A 25118-nucleotide genomic window follows, 5' to 3' on the forward strand; every position below is an offset into this window, starting at 1 on the left:
ATTTGACAGCTTGGCGAGGTTATTTGCGTGTTCGCCTTCCAAGGTCTGCAGTGCCTTGTCAAGCCCCAGAAGTTCTCGCATGGGAAGGGGAGGGTCGTTTATCGTTTCAAGAGCCCGCCGACCTCACTATCCGCCAAGCTTGTTTCCAGTGTGTGGACAGCATCAACGGCCTTTTTCGCTGGTTGGCTTAAATCCTCCAGCTCCACGGTATCTGCCTCGCCGGCCTTTGCACCGAGTTCTGAACTCGCTGTCTCCAGGGCTGCGACTGCTGCCGGATGCAACGATGTCTGTTCTTTTCTTTTCCAGTCTATAAAGCCCAGCGGTTCACCTGTTCGTTTGTTGATGATGTCCAGTGTGGGGTGGGCCGCGAGTCGCAGACGCCCTTGGACAACCTTAAACTTCGTGTAATCGCGAAAGAGGGGGGTAAGGCTGGGATCCACCTTCGCCAAGGCATCGTAATAATCATTCACGGCGGCCTGCGTCAGCTCTTGTTGAAGGTTTCTGGCGGCCGCATCCCGGCTTTGTTGCTTGTGAACATCATCACCTGCAAGGAGAGGGGTCTGTTCGTCGTCGATGTTGTTGTCCGCTTGGGCGTCGTCGAACGCCGGATTATCAAAGTCGTAGTCTGCCATAATCCTCGTATTGAACATTGCAAGGTATACCTTCAATATACACAATGGATGCATACGGACGCAGGCTAAACCCTTTCAGAACACTCCGTAAGCCTCGGGGGTACAAGGTGTACGGCAGTCCTTGGTCGTCACCAAAAACCCGAGTACGATCGACCAGAATCAACAACTCTTGGTCCGCTTCCCCAACCTCGGCGCAAATGACGTCATTGTGCCCGGTACCGTGCGCTTGGCCTTCTCGATCACGATCAATTCATCCGACCCGAACGCCACAGTGGTTGGGAATCTCGGACGCGCAGTAGTCAAGAAAACCACGATCAGAATCAGCGCGAATGAGGTAATGTCCATCGACGACTCTGATGTGTTTCATTGCTACGGCGACTTATGGCTGACCAAAAACGAACGGCGGAATGCGGCCCACCAATGCATCGGCAGCGAAAACATGCTTAAACTTCGAGTCAAAGCGGAGGACACAAGTGACGACGATACTGGAGAAAAAGCCATCGCTCGCGCCTTTGGCAGCCGGTTCCACATCCCGCTAGACTTTGAGCTTCTAGATAGCCACATGCCATTCTACCAAAGTGCTTTGGCCGACCGACTGGAGTACGAACTGACGTTCAACGATTACAGTCGGGTCATCCAGGCAACAGGCGATGACGACGCGACTTACACCATCGACAACATCAGCCTGGAGTTCGATATGGTCACCGAAGAGGAGCTCGCTAGACAGATCCGCACCCAGTTTGCCGGGGGCGTCTCGATTCTGTATGATCGCGTCCTCCGCCACCGAAAGTTTGTGAAGGACAAGTCTGATACTCTCTGGAACATAAACCTGAACCCGCCCGTGAGAGCAATGAAGGGCATCCTCATGCTGTTCGAGACTAAAGGAACCCCGTGGAAGAGGAGGTCGGAATCCTTCTACAACCCGAAGATCACCAAAGTAGAAGTCACAATAGAAGGGGTCCCCAATCAGCTGTACAGCCAGGGCGTGCGGGCGTACCAGCAGTGGGTCGAGGTCCAGAGGTTCTTCGCCAGCTCCCCCCTACGGAAGCGGGACCCTGAGGTGGCCAGGGTCGTTAAAGACTTAGGCCTGGCGGACGTCTCCCTGGAAGAGTTCTTGACGCACAAGCACGCCTTCTGGCTTGACCTTCGGCCAAGCGACGACGACGAGCTGCATGGCAGTGGGAGGCGCGTTCTGAACGCCAGCGAGGGGATTACGATACAGGTGACAAAAGAGAGAGAAGATCCCGGCGTGTTGAACGTATATCTCTATGTGATTATGGACGCAAAGCTGCACATCCAGAATGGTAGATTCGTTAGCGCGCTTTATTGATGACGCCCACTGCGCCATTATCTGTGGGCAGTCTTCGTGCTGGACCTGCTTGAGGGGCCTTTCCGCGGTTTCTTTCATCACATTGTGATCGTGTGCCCCACTCTTAAGCATAACGAGGCGTACCGGCGGCGATGGTTACTGTCTGACCCTGAGGTCTATTGTTTCGATCCCGGCGAGCGGCTCAACGACTGCCTGAGAGCTTTCTACAAATTGTTCCAGGGGGAGCCCACCCTATACATTATCGATGATTGTAGCGCGTTAGAGGCGATAAAAAAGAAACAAAAAATGCTGTCATTCATGGCTTTCTCGGGCCGCCATACAAAGCAAAGCGTCTGGGTCCTCACTCAGAAATACAACGCCGTCCTGAAAGACTTTCGCGAGCAGACAAGGTGGGTGGCTTTATTCCACTGCAAAGATCGGCACTCGTTCAACGAATGTCTGGAGGAGAACCACATCATCGAGGCCGAGAGCGAAAAGGCAGAGGTTCGACAGAAGCTCAAGAACAATCCGCATTCTAAGCTCCTGCTAATGACTGATACGCCAGCCACATCTAAGATTATATATTAGACGTAGTCGCCCCTACATATTAATAATGGATACCGACGAGCTTATAGACGATATTCTGGGCGCGGAGGAGGAGGAGAAGCCCAGCCAACAGCCCAGCAAACATGCACAGCAGTTCAGGGATAGGCTGGCGGCACTTGCGGTGGGTGGGCAGGTCAAGCGATATCTGGGAAAAGACGTAACAGCCGCTGAGATCGACGCCATGGGCGACGAAGACGTTGAAAGGCTGCACTCCCGGCACGGCCTAAGCTCGGTGCGCGGATGGTTGACGGTCTCGGAGGTATATTCTTGAGATCATATGTAAGGGCAGCCAGCTGGCTCCTACCAATCCCACCCGAGAATCGACCAATGCTCATGGCACAGCTCGCCACCGACCCATTTGTTGAACAGGCGATTAGCAGTGCTAGCTGCTGGCTATACTACTGCTATGGCAAGTACTTGGCACCGTTAACAATGGCTCTAACCACTACTGAGCACTGCTCATTTAAACACCACTGCTCTCCTAGAAATGATGATCCAGAGGAACATGAGTACAACAAATCCGGAAGGCCCGAAGGAAGCGGAGGGGGTGACAGCGGATTCTACGAATGACGGCCCTGCGAAGAATCCCAAAAGAGTCGCTGCGGGTCGAGCGGGTGCTGCAGCGAGAAAGGCCAAGGTTGAAAAGCTCAAGGACGAGCTTCGCGAGGCAAAGGCTGCTTTGCTTGGCTTAGCTGATTCCACCAAGAAACAGCCGAAGGAACCGGATTCTACGAAGGAGGGCGGAGCCGCGAAGGAACCGGATTCTACGAATGCACACCAAATCACCCGCTGGAGGGCGCCCCTAGCGTTATTAGGTGTTGGCGGCCTTGCAGTGCTTGTGTTGCTACGAGCGTGGCGCAGCCGCTATACAGCACATGCACGAGGTGCAGATATTGCGCCGCATGCACGAGGTGCAGATATTACGCCGCATGCAGGTATCACGCCGCAAGAAAAGAATCTCCATTTGAATACACGTCGCGACATACATGTCTACTCCACCCGGTGACGGAAAAGTGCTAGTCAACGCGGCCTACCAAGCCGCTGGGGTCTCTCTCCTGGCTACTGGGTACGCTCGCCTCCGCCAGATGTTCCTGAAAGGAGCCCTCCCGAAGCTGGACTTAACACCCCGTGACGTCGGCATGGTCATTGCAGATGTAGGCCTGGCCATGTTTTCGAAGGACCTGTTAATTAAACAAGGGCTCTTTCCTCCCAATATAATCAAGTAGTAATGGTCTCAATCGCAATGATAATGAGCGGCGACCTCGTAAACGCTTTGGCCTTCAGTGGGAGCAACTATATGTTTTCGATGCTGAGGAGTTCCGGTGTCGACGAAGAGCGGAGTCGCCATGACTGCGCTGTAGAGCAGGTCCAAGCCGCCCAGGAAAAATGGGCCCGATAGCGCACTGAGCGCTTGGACTGGATCAACGATGAACTCCGCCGCCAGGGCCACGCTGTCCAAAGGTTCCGGGATGTCGACGCTGCAATCCGTAAGTATTCTAGGGTCACGGGCAAAACTCTTACACGCGATGCACGCGAGACGCAGCTGGGCTCAGAGCCACAGTCTCCGATTCCTATGTGCCTATTGAAGATCAAAAACACCGCGAGATGACCTTCGTCATCCTGGGGATGTGTGTGGTTGGGGGTATGAGTTACGGAATCGCAAAACTCACCAAGTAATCCGAACTGACTGTGCCGGACTCGCCATCGAGCTCCTCGCCAGGCACGATCTTAGTAGTGAGGTGGTTCTGCGCCGCGACGATCTTTTTCATCGCAAATCTGTTAGAGGTCTGCTAGAATACCTTGATGACATGGCTAGTAAGGTGTCTGCTCGCCTGACAAATATCTACTACAGCCCTCGTGGGTACTGGAAGGGCCGCGCGGCCATCCAGAAACTTGCCACTGCGGCTAAAGTCTCCGAAGATGTGGTCCGGGCCTGGCTGAAAAAGCAGGCTATCTGACAGATATGCCTGCCTCGTCCCCCGAAAAATACCGAGGCCAATGTTTGATGTTTCCAGACCCACCAAGCTGATCTTCTATTTCTACCACATGATCGGCGAGGCCGGAAGCTGTATAAGTACGCGCTGACAGTTGTTGATGTGGCTTCTCGCTACAAGGAGGCGGAACCTCTGGCTACTAAAGATTCCAAAGAAGTCGCTGATGCTCTCTCTCGCATTTACAAGCGGGGACCCCTTCGATGGCCGAAGCTTCTCCAAGTTGACCCTGGGCGCGAGTTTACCGGTGCGGTGAGCCAACTGCTGGCCAAACACGATGTCACAGTCCGCCGAGGCCGCGTGGATATCCACCGAGACCAAGGCATAGTGGAGCGTTTCAACCGTACTCTGGCTCAGCGGCTCTTTGGACATCAGTACGCCCAGGAAATGCGCTTCCCTCCCGAACACCGGTCTAGTGAATGGGTGGCTCGGCTGCCTTCTGTTGTGGCCGCTCTTAATAACGAGACGACGAGACTGATTGGTAAAAAGCCGAAAGACGCCTTGACGGTAAAAGGGGTGCCCCATAAGCCTTCCTCGACGGTTCCAGGTCGTCCCGTAGGTCTTAATAAGCGGAAGATCCCCAAAGGTGTTGGCGTTCGTTATTTCTATCAGCCTGGAGAGCTGGAGGGCGGCCGCCGTCGCACGACTGATCTTGTGTGGTCTCTAGAGATATATCGGCTTGGGCGCTCTGTCACAAAGCCTAATGAACCCGTGCTGTACTATCTAGACGATACGTCGGATGGCCCGCGACGGGGATTCGTTCGTGAGGAGTTGCTTATAGTGCCTCGCGATACTCAGCTTCCCCCGGATGGGGTTCTACGGCGCTAGTAGTTCCTCGAAGAGGATGTCCCATCCTGCGGGTGCCGCATCTCTATGGCCGTAAGCCAAGGTGTGGACACCATCCTCGGCGATCCAGCGCTTACTATCGAAGGGGGACAGTGAGACCTTATTCAGGTGCTGCCCATAGATATGGTGGCGCTCTCATCGCAGCACGTCCATACCGTGTCGGAAGATCTTCTTCTCGAAGAGGGCCTCTTTGTACTGCTTATGGTGGATGAACTTTTCCACAACTCCCTTTTTCACGCCCTTGGACTTCTTAATGTTGGCTCCGCCTGCCTCCAGAATGAGGTACATCTTGGGGCGCAGACCAATGTATTCGGCGATCGGCCGCCCCGCGCACTCGTCCTTCATTTTCCCCAAGACCTTCATATTTGCTACGCTGTGCAGGGGGTGGTCTTGTGGGTAATCTGAGGTGTCGTACAGGTTTGCATTCTCAGCCATATCCCTATAAACATCCTCAGTCTGAATCTCGAGTAGCAGACTATCCGTGTCAGTGTAGAGGAGCTGGCAGCGCTCTCCGTGCTGGGCCTTCATGTGGTTGTAGTAGAAGTCGTACACCAGGTGCTTGGAGAGATCTAGAATGCTCATGCCCACGTAGATAGGTCGGTTTAGGGCTAGACGGGTCTTGTGCATCTGAATCGCTGCGAGGTCATCATCAAATATGTTTGCCCGTGCGAAGCTCGGGCTGGCTATCAAGCGCCGGAGCTTGTCGTCTTCTCCAAAGCGTACCAGCTTGACGTCCACACGCTTCCGGAGGTTCTCCATGGTTTTTCCGAAGACCGAGTTGTTCATTAGCTTGTACAGGTCCTTCTCGAATTTACTCGCGGCCGTTTTTCGGAGCTCGGTGTTCATCCTGATATAGGGTTCCATCCAAGGGCTCTGGGCGAATCTCAGGGCCAGGTGAAACGATTGTCAGGCGCATTCCCAGAGATAGATACAGCTGTAGGTTCCGGTAGTGCAGGACGTACCGTTCCTTGTTGCGGAGGTTGGGGACCAGCTTTTCGACCTCGGTAGGCGCTTTCTTGCCTAGAAGGCTGTGCTGATAGTCAGACATCCACTCTGTCTGGACCAACAGACGCTCCGGGGCTAATGGGTAGCTGTTATGTGCGTTATGTAGGTCGGCCGGATACTCTAGGTCGGCCTCGAGGATGTAACCGGAAGGACTGTCGTGGGGTTGGGTAGCAATCGTTTCACCGAGACGCTGCGCGTCACCTACCCACTGGAAGCCGCCCGTTGGAAGAAACTGACTCATAGCCCAGCCATATAGATTATTGGCTTCTAGGTATTGGATATAGCTGTTTGGGCTTTCGGGGTTGTATCCCTCCACCTGTGGATTATTGGCTTTGGCGTATCGCTTACTTACCATGGAGATCCTCCTCGTAACCCCTTCTCAATGAAGAGATGCTGGTCGTAGTCGGTCAACAGCTCCAGCTCTACCCCGGTCTTCTTGAACAGCGCATCCCACGAGAGACCTGGGCTCGTAAAGTAGTGAGCAGGGTCCAATCCATACTGCCGTAAACAAGTCTTCCGGAAGGCCTCAAACACATCGGCCAACAGGAGCACGTCTGTGCGGCAGTAAAGGTCTGTGTAGTCTCCCAGATTGGTGCAGTCAAATACCTTCCATACCTGTTGAGCGTGGATGTAGTCCTCATCGCTAATGCCTCCGACTTTGAGCTTACTGTAGAATGCCTCTTTGGGTGGGAGGCTGGACTCGTCGAAGCGCTCCTAGGAGTCCATATACTCATAGGGGTAGACCCCCTTGCGCATGAGTAGCTTTCGTTTTTCTTCGGCGGGCTCATACCGGGCTGTGATGTGGAAAGCCTCAGGTTTGTTGGCCTCTACCAGATTGTCAAGGAAAGTCGGTGAGAACTGAACGCTGTCGATGAAACGGAGCTGCCCCAGCGAGAAGGAGATGTACTTTTCCGTGTTGTTGGGGATACAGGAGATGCGGCCCTCCACTTTACTTATGGCTTGCATCAGGAGGTGGCCGTCGTAGCCCCGTAGGTTGTGGAAAACTACTGGTATGGCTGTCTTGGGACCCAGCCGCAACTTTAGGTTGCCGCGCCTCTGTACTTGGCAGTGATATGGCAGTGATCGCGCACAGAATCGGCGCCCAGAGGCTTCTCACACACGTGACAGGTTGTGGCGTTGTTGTGGGCCTGCCAGTCTTGAGGAGTCATATTCATGGCTATAGGGTTGGCTAGAACATTTTTGATTTCCCGCTCCTCCTGTTGGAGAGCTCTGAGGAAGTGTTCCGTCGCGTTAGGGCCTCTGTATTCCACGGGGCGTTTTGTGTGGCCGTCGCAACGCACCACAACATAGCAGTAACTGCAGGGCTCGTGGTGCTGAGTCTTTTGAGTGCTGCTCTCTGTAGGTGACTTCGGCGGGCCTTCAACCTTTCTGGTCAGAGCCTCGAAGTCGGCATATATGATGAACTGGGCCGGTAGCTGTTTTTGGTGGTTCTGAAAGTTGAACTTGTTTTCCCCCTCCTGGGGCATTTCCACCCTCACCGCCGTCTGGCCAATCCCTCGGCATTCCGGCGTATGCGCCTCGAGCAGATCCTCCCGTGTGTAGCCGTGTAGGCAGCGCTCGCAGAAGTGTTTGCGATTTCGTTTCTTACTTTCTTGGAACAGGAGACGATCGAGATCTTTTATCCACGTATAATGGAATTTGCCTGCCTTCTCAATCAGCAGCAGATTGATTCGGGGCGTGTCGCCGGGCTTCTTGCTGAGGCGATGCACGATCACACCCTTGTCCCACCCGAACACGTTGATGGCGAGGTCGTTCTTTTCCTCCACTTTAGGGATCTGAGAGATGGGCGTGGGGGCGTCGATCCCATCAAAGTCAAGAACATCATTGGTGGGATATTTTGTTGGTCTCCGAGGGTCCCGGGCGGCTGGAAATAAGGCAGATCGGAGTGCCCAACGGTATGGTATACTCTTCACTGCGATCGGCGTTGCCCTTTCGCAGCTGAACCCTGAGGCCTAGTTGGAACTTAACCCCGTTGGGTGCCAGGATCTCTTCTTCTAGCTTCTGGCGAATAATGGCTCGAATTTCTTCTAAGAAGGCTATTGGGTCCGTCCAAACGCCTTCGGGTACGTTCATCTGCCAGGCCCGGAGGAGATTCCTTATAGCCCGGCCGGTGTTAGTGAATTCTAGTTTCTTTTCACCCAGTATTCCACCTAGCAATTCATCCAACTCCTCGTTACTGAGGAGGTTCTTGACGTCTTGCTTAAACTCCTCGTTACTGAGCGTGTTCTTGACGTCTTGCTTCAACTCCTCGTTACTTCGGGAGTTCAACTCAGCCACAGCCGTTTTATGCCTGTCGAGGATCCCCTGCAATTCTTCCAAGGCATTGCGGGACCGTTGGTACTTAGGCCGCACACCTAGGAGCGTCTCAAACTCCCCCCCCCGTAGTGCTCGCGCTTTCTGATGGTGCCTCATTGTATGGGTCGGTGTAACTGTGCACACGACTCTCTAATTGTAAATTTCTATAGCCGCCAGCCGTTTGAACTCGTCCGAGAAAGCCTTGTGCCTCCACTTCCTTTCACGCGTCTGGACCCTATTATGTCCGCAGGCCATGCAAAGCCGAAATCGGTTTTTAACGCCCCGACCACAGCAAATACATGGCTAGGTGCCAGGACCCTGCCGCAGGCGGTATAGGTGACCCCCGCAGTACTCCTGCAGACAACTCTTACCACAGAGCTCCGAGGAGCCGATGAGAAGCCACCGGCAATTATTGTAACCCTTTCGCATGTTGTATACACGCTTGGTGTAGAAGCATACCAGGTGCGGTGGGTATGTCTAATACACCCCCCCCCCCCCAGAAGCAGGGAAAGGGGGGGGGGGGCTCTATTTTGTTCTGGGGAGGGCCCCAAGGGGGCGTGCGCCAGAACCTACAGTGTGTATACTAGAACTTCTGGACCTCGCCGGGAATAGGGGCTGGGGGCCTCTATTTACCAAGGGGGGCGTGCACCAGAACCCTCTCTCCCTGTACTACTCTGCGAATCCGGGTTCCTGAATATTCACCTACATCGTTCTGTAGATTTCACTCAAAGGCGGTTAACTTGTGTAAATGTACTTTCCATATATTAACATTCGGCAGAAATCTATGCGTAGAAGACATTGGTATACCCGACTTCAAACAAAATGGACGTTCTAGGTCAGTAATCACAGGACCAGTTCCCAAAACGACGTGTAACACAAATCACCACTGTAATATGACGTATATAAAGACTATATAATGTGCGACATTAGGACGAATTCATGCCAAGATGAAAGGGACTGATCTGAAAAAATGTATATTCCTTTATCCCCAGACCTCACGGTTTTGATAAGTAGAGAACAAGTACTGGACGATATTTAGCAGGTGTACTTTACAATCAAAAGTAAAGGAATGCGAGATTTTAAAATATCGTTGTGATTAAGTCTTGTTTCTATATTTACATTACAGGGATTCCACTCCCTGAACTGTGAATTATGAACGAAGCTTTTTGGGGGAAAAGTATAGACTGGGGATTTTTACCCTTGATATTCCAATTTGTATTCAATTTTTAAACTTAAGGTTCAGCCTTTAGACAAATTTCCAAACTTGTTTTATGGTATTATTCTCTTCCAGTTGTTCCAAATCTGGCAGTTTTACCACAAAATGAGCTCTTGGTTTGATATTCCTGTTCACTACCACTTCATCAATACTGAACACACGGGCTGACCCACCTAAATTCTTAATATTACGGTACAGATCCAGTGCTAATGTTTTGTACATCATGTAAGATTCACTTTGTCCTACTAGTAGGCTCTTTACAGCATTCCTCCCTTTGAAAAGGATTTAGTTGATTAGCAACTTCTTTGGCGTTAACGGTAGAACGGTGTACTTCATTCGTACCAACAAAAACAGCTGATAATATAGGGCACATAAATCTCAAGGGTCAAACAATCTGCATACAAACATTTAAGTGAAACACACTAATTTTAAATTAATAACTCACGATGGACTTAATGTTAAAAATTTTACAGACCAATGTCATCCACATAAGCCAAACATATGAGGAAGTCTGCTGTCAGTGGTCCCCAAGATGATACCATTTTTCTGGGGAACACTGACTGGATATTTACCATATGACACAAATGTTTGTTTTGGTTTCGTTTCACTATAGTTGTATCACAGCACGGGGGTTATTCCGCCATACGCATTCTTGGTAGATATATTAGAAATCTCCTTTGTTAAAAAAAGATTCTAAATGGCATACATACAGAAGCCAGGAAGTACGCCACAGTTGAATAGGTCATGTTTAGAACGTTAAACAGAACTCGTGCAGACTTTAGAGCTGGGCTTGTAGGAAACACTCCACCATCTTCACACAAGACTATACTGGCAGCTGGCCAGTGAGGCCCAGTTTTCGCGCTCATATTTAAATGAATATTAATGGATGTAGGAAAGGAAATATTAAAAGCCATAGAACGACTATAACGTAACATGTTACATGTATATCCAACACCGCTTTTTGACCTTCAATAAATTCTTATTAGCATCACTTAATTTGTTTTAAAATTCTACGTAAGTCATGGTATTATGCATTGTATATATACATGTAGGTTACTCGCTATTGGAATCTACAGTATAATAATAATATCTACAATTACTGGAATACAAACGTTTACTTGAATGTGGGGCTAACACGTTCTTTATTTGCCTCTTTAATAGCAAGTTTACTCGAATATATACTTCTACTTGATCGTGGTACAAGCTCGCGTTATTCTTTGTTCCGCTCTTTAAATCGATTTTACTTGATTATAATGTTCGCTATGCTGCTCTGAAATAGCAGGCCTAATCGAATATTATCATTTTCTTGATCGTGGCGCAACACACAGAATGTTATTCGTTATTCGACGCTCCAATGACAAGCCCACTCGAAAAAAAATATCCTGAATGTGGTGCTAGCACATTCTCTATTTGACTCTTCAATAACAAGTTTGCTAGAATATACACATCTACTTTAACGTGACGCAAGATCGCGTTATTCTATGTTCTCCTCTGATAATGGAAATTTTATCGAATATGATGCCAACCTGTTATTCTCTTATCTACACTCAAGCAACAGGACTAATGGAATAATATATACAATATAAAATGTTGTTCATTATTCGACTCCCCGGTGAAAAGTTCACTGGAAAAAGTTATCCTGATATAGTGCTCGGAGGTTGTTTTTTTTTTTTTGCTTTGTTGTTTTGGAGACATTATTTTAGAGCTTGTCTTGCTCATTTTCTCTTTGTGCAATTAGGTACATTTCACCCCAGTTCACAGTGAAAATGACCTTGTGGATATTTCCAGGGGAAACCTAAACCGACAACTCGGCATCATAGACGCTGCTGTCAACCCGTCCGTCCTGAGAAGTTTCACATTCTCAAGCAGTCTAGAAAAAAAAACAATTATGTGACTGTCATCCGTAGATTGAGGAATTTTTATTGTTTTTTTATCCCATAAATGTTCATTTTTCCGGGTAATAAAGGCATCAGATATCGTTTTAATATTCACCACGTGTAATTTAAATTCCGACATTTCGATTGGTCCATATATATTTTCATTCATAAAATCGACCAATCAAAAGTTACAACTCGGCTGTATAAGCAATACTTTTTTTACAACTTTTTCTTGTCGTCTGCAAATGTTAACATGGCCAACCTTCGACCAGAAGATTGAAATCGTAAAAACTGACAAAAAAGGACGCGCCAGAGCTATAAATGTGAGAAGAGGTATTCGAATCAATATGGAAATCCTCGGCATTGACTACCACACTGAGCTATCGCCATGAAGGCTAAGGAAAATGCCGAGAACGGAAACATCGCCCAGATTGGCCGTTATTTTTCTTAACATTATTCTATAGGCCTAAAACTATTTGCTTCACTAATTTTGACATTATCAAGATGAAACCAACAATATCCATTGCGCTTAAATTCTATAAGAAATCAGCATTTTGTAGACTGTTTCACTAATTCAACCTTCGTTAAGTTAAATTGTCAATTGTTTTTTGAAAGTTGCATGGCGTGTACTCAGCGAACGTGAAATTTGTCTATTTATAAACAGTAAAATGTAATACTCTTGTTACAAATATTAACGTATTGAACAATATAGTGTATGAAGCAAACATTTGACATGTCTGTGGTATAAAACAAAATCGTTATGTAAATAAATTTTGTGTGTACTATATTATACTCCGCGATGTACTTGTCTCTTACTGATGACGCTTCACTTGACAGATATATGTGATATCACTACGCGGTTAGGCGTTGGTGTAGTTTCCGAAAAGTTATTATCGTAATGATTTTTTCGCTATAAATTTATAATAAGGCATTTATGGGATAAATAGAATATGAAATTCGTGACCCTCGATATAAAGTTTATTAAACTCGAGTAGTAGTTTTCCTCCTACTCTCTTTTAATAAATTTGATATCTTCGGGTCACTCATGACATATTTAACGCGAGAGTTAAGCCATTTAGTTCTCATCTTTACTTTCCGACAGTGGTACCCTTACAAGTATGAGATGGCTTCAATTTCAGCTCATCAGATAAATTTTTGTAGCTTTTGAGTTGCAGATATTTACCTCTGTCTTGACACGAAATGTTGAAGAAAGAATGAGAGCCATATCTTCCAAAACATTAGGTTTACAACCGATCCTCAAAATTTATTTCCTACATTTACTTTTATTCTAATGTACTTGTTGTCATTATGTTTTCAAATTTTGACGAAAATGGAATTCTTTGGCAAAAAAAAATTTGGTCCTTATATTTTTCCGCCCTGATATAAACACAGAAATTTTCTAAAAAATTGTCATTTCCTAATTCGAATTCAATTTTCCAGATGGAGAATGTATCCAGAAGAGTCTGAAAATGCTTGTCACATTGATCAGTGCCGGAACCTACTTCAAGCTAACATAATGATGTTCACAAATTAGTAACAAAAACAAAATGTTGATAAGCAAAGCTGCGTGTTTGATGGATTTCATTCTGCGTCAAGTTAACGAAATGTATCCTATATTCGCCGTCTAGAGAAGCATTCACTAAATATGGCGTCCCCACAAAGTTATCGTTGCCTGAACTGAGTGTACCGTAGATTGAACTGAGTGTATCGTATACTGAAATGAGCGTATTGTAGACTGAACTGAGTGTATCGTAGACTGAACTGAGTGTATCGTAGACTGAACTGAGTGTATTGTAGACTGAACTGAGTGTATCGTAGACTGAACTGAGTGTATTCTAGACTGAACTGAGTGTATTGCCGACTGAACTGAGTGTATTGCATACTGAAATGAGTGTATTGCGGACTGAAATGAGTGTATTGTGGACTGAACTGAGTGTATTGCAGACTGAACTTAGTGTATTGTAGACTGAGCAGAGTGTATTGCAGACTGAACCGAGTGTATTGCAGACTGAACTGAGTGTATTGTAGACTGAGCAGTGTATTGCAGACTGAACTTAGTGTATTGTAGACTGAACTGAGTGTATTGTAGACTGAGCAGAGTGTATTGCAGACTGAATTGAGTGTATTGTAGGCTGAACTGAGCGTATTGTAGATTGAACTGAGTGTATTGTAGACTGAGCAGAGTGTATTGCAGACTAAACTGAGTGTACTGTACACTGAACGGAGTGTATTGTAGACTGAGCAGAGTGTATTGCAGCTTATGCTTGACATCAATGTGGAATCACAGCCCCTTGGTTTATGTACACTAGTATGTCACTGCGTATACATATGAGTACCTGGGTCCATTTTCAAATGTCAGGAAGCCGGCAAAAGGACATCTCGTCCAAGGTTTTAGGGGCCTCGATCCGTGCCACTAGAACGTTGTAAATTTCGTTGAAGAATCATTATGTTGGAATTTTCACTCACAGGTCTATGTTTTACGTGTCAAACTCTTCGCACACGACAAGACCGATAAACCTCTGGTAGTTCCCGAGCTAGGTAAATTAGACAAGCAGTTTTCAGGATTTTTAGGAGATTTTAGGACGTGTGATGATAGTCTGTGTGATGATAGGCGAATACATTCTCAGAAGAGAACTTTGGATGTGTTTAAATTGAAACTGACTATACTCTTCTAATTTTTCAATCAGACCAAAACAACTGTGTACGTAAATAAACAATGATATTTCTCCATCATATTACATTAAATAAAAGACACACACAAAAAGCACTCTCATTATCTCGCAAGTGTTGTGAAGGTATGTAACATGACGAGAGTCCACTAAAATACAACTATTCAAATTTTCTAATATACAAATGAAAGTAGCAATTACGTTTAGACGTATAAATCAAATTCGATTAATCTAATAAAATATCAATTCAGGGGGAACAACTCTTACATGATGTAATCAAAGCACGTTACTCAACATTACGCTACAACAGCGCTATACCAGTATATCATTCAAATCACTGCACTACCACGGTCATTTAAGGAATATGCTTAGCCAAGTCAAATAATTAGAAGAAAATGAATACGTTACCAGATTCTGTGAGCCTCTCAATCAAAAATTTCAATGAAAATATCTCCTATTTATGATACAAAACATAGCTGGACAAACACTTAAAGAAGAAGAACAGTTAAATATTAAACAAATACCATCGCAAATAGTATGCATTTCCTCGAATGTACATGCCGTACAAAATTCTAACGAGTACCTCAAGTTGATAAATTATAAATTCATTCGCCAAAATTCCCTGTGGGGGACTCCATTTGGCCTAAGAGCTAGTCCTGAAGTCTTCTGTGTAAGGAGGAGAATTCCCTTCAAAAACCGCCGAAGTGCAATTCGTACATTTCCGATTGATAATATATGTGACCCGCCAATTGCCATCACTTCGCGTTGCTTCGGTGATTTCCGATTGACGATCGGGAAACCGGAATCTTGGGCGTTAGTTCCGAGTGTACACGAACAAGCCAGCAGTTTTAACGACTCTCATTGGCTGAGCGGCAACACACCCCGAGCATAAATAAAAGGGTGTTAAAGATGGAGGACGCGATGAACTGCCATTTTCAGGCTTTACATGTATGGCTAGGAAAAATCGCAAACTTATGCAGCAGGCATCTCGAGCTAGAAAAAAATTTCTTTTAGGCGCTTTTCAGTTCATAGTGCCATGTTTCTTCTCCCTAGAAAACACAATAGGTTAATTCCCCTATCTAAGACAAGAGAGAACGCTGCTGGGGAAATATAATAAACTAGCAAATTTACTCAGTGAAAAATGTGCGTATAATGCCCTTTACATAAAATAAAAATTTAAAAAATCTAAATTACCTGAAGAGTAAATCATTTACTGTGCAAAATTTACAAGTTTCTTACAGTACAGCAGTGCGTACAGTCTGCAATATTTGATTAGTTTGCAGCGGGGTGTCGCGGTCGAGCAAAGGGAAATAACTCAAATACAATGTCATGAAGATATAGCTTCCTGTTTTCTAAACCGATACAAGATCGAAGTCATATTCTCGTGATCTCTCCAGGCAACAGTAGAACATTGCCGGGTTTTAATCTGCTCACAACCAGCACATTGTCATTACTCAACCTGTATTTTGAGTATAAACCTACCGAAACAAAGTTAGTACATGAAGTCGTTAAGCGAATTCCTTATTGTGAGAGGTGACTTATTTGTTTTCCCAGGGGCCTTTCTTTAGAGTTGATTGGCTGTAATCGAACAGGATCTCCAATCTGGAGTTCTGGAAGAGATTTAGCATGTCCATCATATGACGCTTTAGCTTTCTGTCGTTTCAACTGTATACTGCCATCAACACCTGTGACAACTTGTGGCGATAGTAGTCCTTCAGCTGTTGGAACAATTGATCTAGTTCTACGCGACATGAGCTTCTGAACTGGACTGTAACCATCTTCGCCAGGCGTGTTTCTCCATTCCAGTAGTGCTAGCTGTAAATCCTGATTGTCCCGTTTACACTTCTTCACAAGTTTCTTCGCTATCTTCACAGCTGATTCAGCCTTACCATTGCTTTGACTGTGGTGAGGGGAACTGGTGGAGTGTTTGAATTCCCACTGACGTAAAAAGTCCTGAAACTCAGTACTAATATACTGCGGTCCGTTGTCTGTGACCATGTCTGCAATACCATGCCTTGAGAAGTGAACTTTGGTAGCGCAGATGACTGATGCTGCTGTTGTATCCTGAAGCTGATCCAACTCAAAATAATCACTGTAGTAGTCAACTGTCACAAGATAGTTTTCTCCATGAAGACTGAATAGATCTTGACCAACCTTAGACCAAGGTACAGACGGTATTTTGTGAGTCATCAGTGGCTCTTTAGCCTGCTTGGCTAGAAAGTCACAGCATACTGTACACGATTTCACTTTATCCTTAATTTCTCCTGCCATTCCTGGCCAGCACAGAACATCTCTCGCTCTACGAATACAGGCATCTGGACCTAAGTGGCTTGAGTGTACTCGAGCGATCATCTGTGCCTTCATGGCTGTAGGTACAATAACTTTCATACCTTTGTACAAAACACCATCCTGAGCTGTAAGTTCATCACGGAAATTCCAGTATTCCCGAATTGAAACTGGTAACTCATCTCGCGAGATTCTGGCCATCCTGTCATGACTGTAGTCATGAGAGTCTGTAATGTTGCATCCGAGCTAGTGCATGACTTGATCTGCTGATGAGTGTCGGCTGACAATCTCATATGATCAAGTTGGTTGATGCTTGTGACGTCATCAAATAACTGTTTCTCCTGTTTCATGTGAAAGATCTGAAAGTTTGGCATATCCTTTCCAGTGGAATAATTGCATGATTCGTGAGCTCTGCTCAGCATATCTGCAATGTACATCTGTGTGCCAGGTAAGTACTTCACCTGTAAGTTGTAATGCTAGGATCTATGCACATTCTCAGTTTATCTGGCTTGTGGACTGCGACTAAACTGCTTATCCAATCAGTTGGAGTTGAAACCTTTGTGATTATACCCTGTCTTTCCATTTCATCTATTTTATTTTTCAAGGGCATTTTGAGATGTACTGGGATGCGTCGAGGTGCATGTTGTACTGGATGTACTGCTGAATCTGTTTCAATGTGATATTCACCTGGTAGGCAACCTAATCCAGTGAATACATCATCAAAAGATTGGAAAATTTCATCCTTTGTGAGGGGTGTGTGTGTACTGGCTTTTTGATTCATATAGACTGCTTTATCAGTACACAAATTTATCCATCCATTCTGTACACATGTCATACCATCTATGATAGGCCAAGGAGCATTAGCAATAATGTCAAATGTAATGTTACGCTTTGGTCCGCCATTGAGACTTATGCATAATTTGTATGTTCCTAGTGGTGTTATCGTACTACCATCATAAAACTTAATTTTGCCTTTTGGTTTGTCTAGTTTTACTTTGCGGTGATGCACAATTTTCAGCAAATCTTGGTGTGACATAGCACTACATGTGGCACCTGAATCTAGCTGAACTTTCATTGTGCATGGGTAATCTGTGTGAAATGTCATTGGAACCATGAAACCTGAGTGTTTGTTCATATCGGTCACATCTGTCACTGCACCTATACTCTGTATAGCAAACAACAGATCGTCAGAATCAGTGTCTGTCTCATCATAGTGAGTACTGGCTTGATGCAATTTCTTCCTTGAGTAGGTCTTTAACTTACAAACAGAAGAAAAGTGGTGCAATTTTCCACATTTCTCACAGGTCTTGCCATAAGCTGGGCAATTATCTTTGCCTTTGACATGATTTTGACCACAATAGCGGCAATTAATGTGTGCTGTGTGCTTGTTTGAACCTGATGAGTTTGTGTTCTTCGTGTGTGTCTTGTGATCTGTTTTTTTGTTCCGAGTTCTCTCCTTTCTGGGTTGCTTAGATGTTGCATGTACCATACTTTGTGGATCACTAACAGTTGTTGTTGCACTGCCTAGTTGTTCTTTGTGAGCTTTTGACAATTCACATGCACGTAAAGCCTCAGTGCAACGATTTAAGTCTGGAACTGGCCTTTCTCGAAGTAATCGATCTCTAGTTGAGCTATCATGAGTACCCATCACTAACCGGTCTCTAATCAAACTCTCACACAATGTCTCAAATTCACAGGTTAGACTGTCTCAGTCTAACCACATATTGATCAACGGACTCTTGATCAGTCTGATTTGCATAACCAAATTTCACTCGTTCGAACAGTAAATGTTTCTGTGGCATAAAATGATCTCCAAGTGCCTTTAGAATACGACCTGGCACTTGTTTATCTTCATTTGACAATGTCACTAAACTGTTCATCACTTTTACGCATTCCATACCCATCACACTGCATAGAATTGCGGCTTGAACTGATCCATCCTTCTCAGTGAGTTCAGCAGCTTTGGCATAATAGTCCCACGATGCTCTAAAATTCTTCCAGTTGTCCGAGACATCGCCTCTCACAGACATCGGCTGTGGCGCTGGTATCTGATACGTAGCCATTTCCTTGATGGTCCTTTCACGCGTAAATTGCAATTCACAGAGTCTGTAAATGCTTGAATTCACCGTAAAAGTTCTCAAAGTATTATTTGTAATATTCTTTCTTTCACCAAAATGACAAATACACATCATATGTCAAGCGAAACGTTCATCAAGGAAGCTTCCGATGTCGAAACCCAATATGGCGGCATCCACTGTAAACAGCGTTACATGTGGTTCACTGGGCGATCGCATAAAATTCAGCAACAATGCCAAATAGCTCAGTCCTGTGAGCTACGATGAATTTCTGCCATGTGCTACAATCAGTCACTTGACTTCTGACACCATGTTTAGGTGTGCGGGCTTAGCATAATGACATACAACCGACGACCGAATACTGCAACACATACGACTTTAATTGACTCGTGTACTTGCCACTACATCAAGTGCCCTTGGGTCACAATGAAATTGTGGATCTAGATCATGCACATGGACATATCCATAACATATTAACCGAAGTTCATGACAAGAATTCACGAGGAACGGTTTGATACAAAATAGTGGGATTACTTTTGTGTGGGTTACAATTTTACCACTTGATTAAAGAAACACATTTAATCCCATGATGTTAATCTTATAACCATAGCGAATCACAAGGTATATGTACTAGCATTATAGTTTATTTCTTTTAGAGAGTCTCCTATATTTAGCTGCCTGTAAAATCAGTCATAATCGCTACGAAAATTGCCTCTAGTTAGTGTCACGTTGCAGCCCAAGCTCTACACATTGATATATTGGACGTCCATGTTACTACAAAGAAATTGCAGTTAGAATATTCTTTCTAATTCATAATGTTAAATTCCATAAGCTTAGTTTCGACACCAAGAACTCATTGCCTGGGGTGACGTAATAATTATTCAGAAGCAAGTTGCATGCTGGATAATAAGCGTGGAGAGTAACTTGTTTTACAATGGCTGCCCCAACAAGCGGTTAGGACAAACTGCATGCAACAACACAGCTTACACTACTGTCTCTATAAATAACTAGATCACTTTAATTTCCTATCCCTACAACTTTACTGCCGTGAGATCATATACTACAAGAGATCATAAACTGCAAAAGTAAAATTAATTTATTATGGTTATATTAAATTAAAACGTGCGGACGATTTCAAATATGGCAGTGTCAGAAACAGGGTTTACGGTAAAGTCGACAACAGTTCAGGTAACTAGTGTCACCCTCCTTCAAAACATATTGAACTCCGCCCAGTACTCAGCATGCCACTAGCTTTTGAATAATTATGACTATATTATCTTATAGAGTTTGACATTATGAATTAGAAAAAGTGTTTTAAATTCGTTTTCCCAGCAAGAATATAAACTTTCAACATGTCCAGTGAAGAGCTTGTGTTGTTATGTGTCACTGACTAAAGGCAAGTTTGGGAGCGAGTATGACTGATTTTACAGACAGCTGAATATAGGCGACTCTCTAAAAGAAATACACTATTGTACAAACATAGCCAAGAAGTAGAGGTGGGGGGTGGGGTGCATCATATTGTGCTGTAGCCTGTAATGTTAGGTTTTCTACGCCCCGGTTTGACGACGCTATTTTATATATGTAGATTGACGGATTATATCATGCTGCCGGGGTAACCCCTATTATGTCTTATGCGAAATGGAACATGTCCGATTTGACGAAGGAAGTCAAACACCTCTTAAATGAGATCCCCAACACTTTTATTTTCACACTAAATATTCCCGCCACACAATATGTATGTGTAATCTCTACACTGCATTTCAAACAAAAATGTTAACCAATTCTTAAAAAATGGAATGTCGGCTTACCTTTTCCTCTCTAAGCTTAAACCAGGTTTATCCCATTGTGTCAGCCTCTGTGGAGTTGAGTACTCAGAAGTGCTGTCAATCATCGGCTTCGGGACAGCCTGTTTAAATCATTCTGCTATCTACGTGTTTTTTATAATGCATATGTGGTGGCCAAGTGGGGATTTTGTAAGACATACATGTAGCCAATGAGAATGTACAGCACTGGAAGTTGGGGTTATGTGTGGCAGTGTGACAAGAGCTACATGTAACGGTTATTTATGCGACACCCTGGATACTGTAAATGTAGATGTTACATTCCACGTAGAACTAGAGGCTAATTTTAATGCAAAGTTTTGAAATCATGCAGCTGTAAGCATGGAGGTATACATGTATATATACCCCCATGGTGTAAGCAATAGGTATGGAGGTATACATGGATATATACCACCATGGTGTAAGCAATAAGTGTGGAGGTATACATGGATATATACCTCCATGATGTAAGCGATAGGTGTAGAGGTATACATGGATATATACCTGCATGGTGTAAGCAATACAACAACCTGTGTAATATCCAGGTAACATGCGTTCCTGTCTGAAACGTGCAGTAACCCATTTTACCCTAGGAAATGTTGTCACAGAGTAGATTTCTCCTATGTTCACAAACCAGCCACATCTGGAACACGAATTTAAAACATTGAACACATGACATTCAATTGTAGAAGAAGATAAAACATACCCGTCTGTCCCCGTTTTGCCATGCGAATCTCCAATAACGTGAAGGCTATGGATACGTCAACACTGCGTGTACATTGGCCTTTTCTTGTACAAGGTCTCACATTCTCAGTAGCGTAATGGCTGGTATATTCATGGTGTTAGTGTAACTTTTCTGTTGTTCTCTATTAGACTCTCCACTAAGACGTTAACTCGACTAAAACGAATACATCAAACGTGCGTTATTCGTTATTCGGTTCTCCAGTGCAAACTGTAACTGGATATGGTTTCAGTAGGATATTGTCTTTTCCACTCTCATGTATCAAATTTACAGGACGTTTACTTCAATGTGTTGCTAGCCCGTTATGTGTTCTTTGCGTCTCCAATAATAACTGTTATACAACACAAACATTAGTTAAACATGGTGTCGGCGTTCTCTGCTACTTCTTTCTCCAACATCAAATTTATTTAATTCAATCTAGACATCTACTTAAATGTAGCGCTAGCGCGTTCTCTGCTACTTCTCTCTCCTATACCAAAGCTATTTTCTCGAATACAGAGATCTACTTGAATGTAGTGCTAGCACGATCTCCGCTACTTTACCCTCCAATATCAAAGCTTGTTACTCGAATATAGAGATCTAGTTGAATGTAGTACTCAAACTTTCTCTGCTACGTGTTCCTCCAATATCAAAGCCAGTTACTCGAATATAGACATCTATACTTAAATGTAGTGCTAGAACGTTCTCCGCTATTTGACTATCTAATATGAAAGTTATTTACTGGAATATAGACATCAAGTTGAATGTTGTACTCAAACGTTCTCTGCTACTTGTCCCTCCAATATCAAAGCTATTTACTCGAATATAGACATCAACTTGAGTGCAGTGATAGCACGTTGTCCGCTACCTGAATCTCCAATATTAAAGCTTGTTACTCGAATATAGACATCTGCTTGAATGTGGCGCTAGCACGTTCTCCGCTACCTACCTTTCTAATATCAAAGCTCGAAAATAGACATCTAATTGAATGTGGTGCTAGCACGCTATTCTTTATATATAGATATTCGTAGACACAAAACTGAAGCTGATCGATGGACATTTTCCACAATGCCTGACATTACTAAATGGGCTCCTGGAAAAGGCCTACGAAGTCGTGTCATGTGGCTTTTGTCAAGGGGAGACAACACTGCACTCAGCCAGGCGAGTGAAACCATAACATATTCATTTAACATTTAATCAGTGCATGTTGGTAGCTACAATACAACCGCTGGTAATTGGCCTACATAACGGTCACAGCGTGCGTTTAACTTCCACAAGTATTCTGAAAGAAACTGAATGAATAAATGATTGAATGAATGAATGAATGAATGCCTTTTCCTTAACGTTGTACTTAACAATTTTCCAGTCATTTAGCGACGAGGGCTCAATGGGTGTCTGTATACATTAAACTGTGCCATCTTGTGACAGGGCGACTCCATGCCGCCAAAGTGCTGCCGCCACTTAAGTATCACGACGAAGACACCAGACATAACCCCTGCCTAGTCACATTATACTGAGACCGGGCGAACCAGTCCTGTTTCCCTGCTTTAACCTCTCAGTACTGAGCGCCAAGCGAGGCAGCAAAAAGTATCGTTTTTAATCCAGGTTGGATTCAGGGTTTCCCGACTTCGACGCGGACGCTCTAACCATTAGGCCACCAAAGAGGTCAAAAGAGTGAGAAATTGAAAGCCACATACTGCATGGTAACTAACTAAATCTTATATATGACACTGAAGACAACACAATAGGGCATTTAACTTACAGTCACATACAGTGCAGGTTCGGTACCGCCCGTCTACAGGGACTGTAGATACTCGCAGTCACTCTCTTTGTGGTGTATAGATGAAAACAAACGGTTATTTGGCGGCGCTCACATAGTCGCATGTCTAACGTTTAAAGACCACTTGTCTTCTACCAGTATGATGTGTATATCTGTTCGTCACACAATGGCCGGTGATTTACCTCAAGTACATCAGTTTCCTCCATTATAAAACTGACCACCATCGCATAAACATTCTTGACAATGGCATCCGGCAGCAATCAGTGAGTCAACCAATTAACCATGGATACAATGTAGTACATGTAGAATATAGTTATGGTTACTGAGTGGTAATTTCAAAAACAATGTTATAGGGATATATATGAATATGCAAACTTCTCCTGGGGATCACATAACGACTTGATGTATTGTTTAAAATTCCACATACACTTGATTTGAATTTTCACTTCAGAATGTAGAGAAATGATGGAAATTGTGGAAATCCGTTGTCATTTGGATGGAGATACGTTGTCACCAGGGTGACCACATAATTTTCTCTGCTTACTCCTGAGGAGTTTCTTTAACAACTCACCCTCAAAAAAATAATAAATCAATAAATATTACATTGTAACATTATACATTAGAAAGGCGTTTTTCCGTTTGCCAGCTGTAGAAAATAACGCCAGTGTGTATGAGTGCCTGTAATATACAGACACAAAGACATAGTGATTTCAAAGGGTTAAGTGGAAAATCAGCACATTGAGAAGTGAAATCAACACGACTTGTCCATTTCCCATCGCATATAAATGTCAACAACGATTTACACGCTCAGGTCTTTATTCAAATTGATAAAATGTGACCATTGCCGTGATTAAGTTTCAAACAATCAGCTCCGTGTCATCATCTCAAGTACTATGTTTATATCTGGTTGTGTTAAACACCAGATGGTCACAGAGAAGTGCACATTTATCGCTGGCTTTGGTGGCCGTCATTTTCGCCAGCGAACGTTTTGACTTGATTCCTGTTGCCAGATTAACCTGGTCTTCAAATTATTGAACAAATACCTGAGGCGTAGTGCCAGTCAGTCGACGTGCCATACCCTAGTTACAGATCATTGATTATAGATAGCTGAAAACTTTTTTCTGAACAATATAATGTAAGCCATATACAGGCCGTCAGGCGGTCGATATGAAGAGTCTAATCAGCTGTCTACTTGTCATGTCACGTGATCTATATCACGCTATTCAGGTGGGATCGGCGGTGTTCGACCGGCAAGTTCAAATAAGGCAGAGTTGAAATACCTGATACCTGATACGACACCAAAAAACAGCTCACAATCGTTTTATTTTTAAATTCCTCGTATGAAGTATCTTTTCATGTATTACATTATATTTACTTTACACAGGATGGGTTAAGACCTTTGCACACTGCAGCTCTGAAAAACGGTGTCGGTGTTGTTCGTGTGCTACTGGAGAAGGGCGCTGATATCGATGCACAGGATAAGGTACGTGGTATACTGATGTGAGGCCGGCCACAATACTTGACAATGGATTGTGCTTTGCTATTTACTTTTCTTACATGCAAATGACCCTTAAATTTCAAGATCTGTACTAGGCACCAAATCCACCGGCTGCAACTAAATAAATTTGCTCTACATATAATATAATAAGTGTGAATATTTCAAACTTCAATCTTTAAAACGACGACGCATATTTTATGACCTCTTTTTGTGGTCCGAAGATGTAAGTAACATATGTTATTCCCTTTGACATTTACTTGATTGTAGTACTAGCACGTTCACCGCTTTTTGTCTCCCCAATATCAAAGCTTTTTACTCGAATATAGACATCAACTTGAATGCAGTGATAGCACGTTCTCCGCTACTTGACTCTCCAATATCAAAGCTATTTACTCGAATATAGACATCTACATGAAGGTAAAGTTAGCACCTTCTCCGCTACCTATCTCTCTAATACCAGAGCTATTTACT

At 44.4% G+C, this 25118-nt stretch overlaps 2 protein-coding genes across 2 annotated transcripts in view; one reads left to right on the forward strand and one right to left on the reverse strand.

Moving 5' to 3' along the window:
• Positions 1-25118, reverse strand: part of LOC135462641 (alpha-mannosidase 2x-like) — a 240693-nt gene that overhangs the window by 63508 nt on the left and 152067 nt on the right. The window lies entirely within an intron of this gene.
• The window catches only part of LOC135462961 (putative ankyrin repeat protein RF_0381), a 65740-nt gene that overhangs the window by 6674 nt on the left and 33948 nt on the right, over positions 1-25118 (forward strand). The gene's annotated exons all lie outside the window — the stretch shown is intronic.

This window comes from Liolophura sinensis, chromosome 2 (assembly GCF_032854445.1).
Source record: "Liolophura sinensis isolate JHLJ2023 chromosome 2, CUHK_Ljap_v2, whole genome shotgun sequence".
Lineage (NCBI taxonomy): Eukaryota > Metazoa > Mollusca > Polyplacophora > Chitonida > Chitonidae > Liolophura > Liolophura sinensis.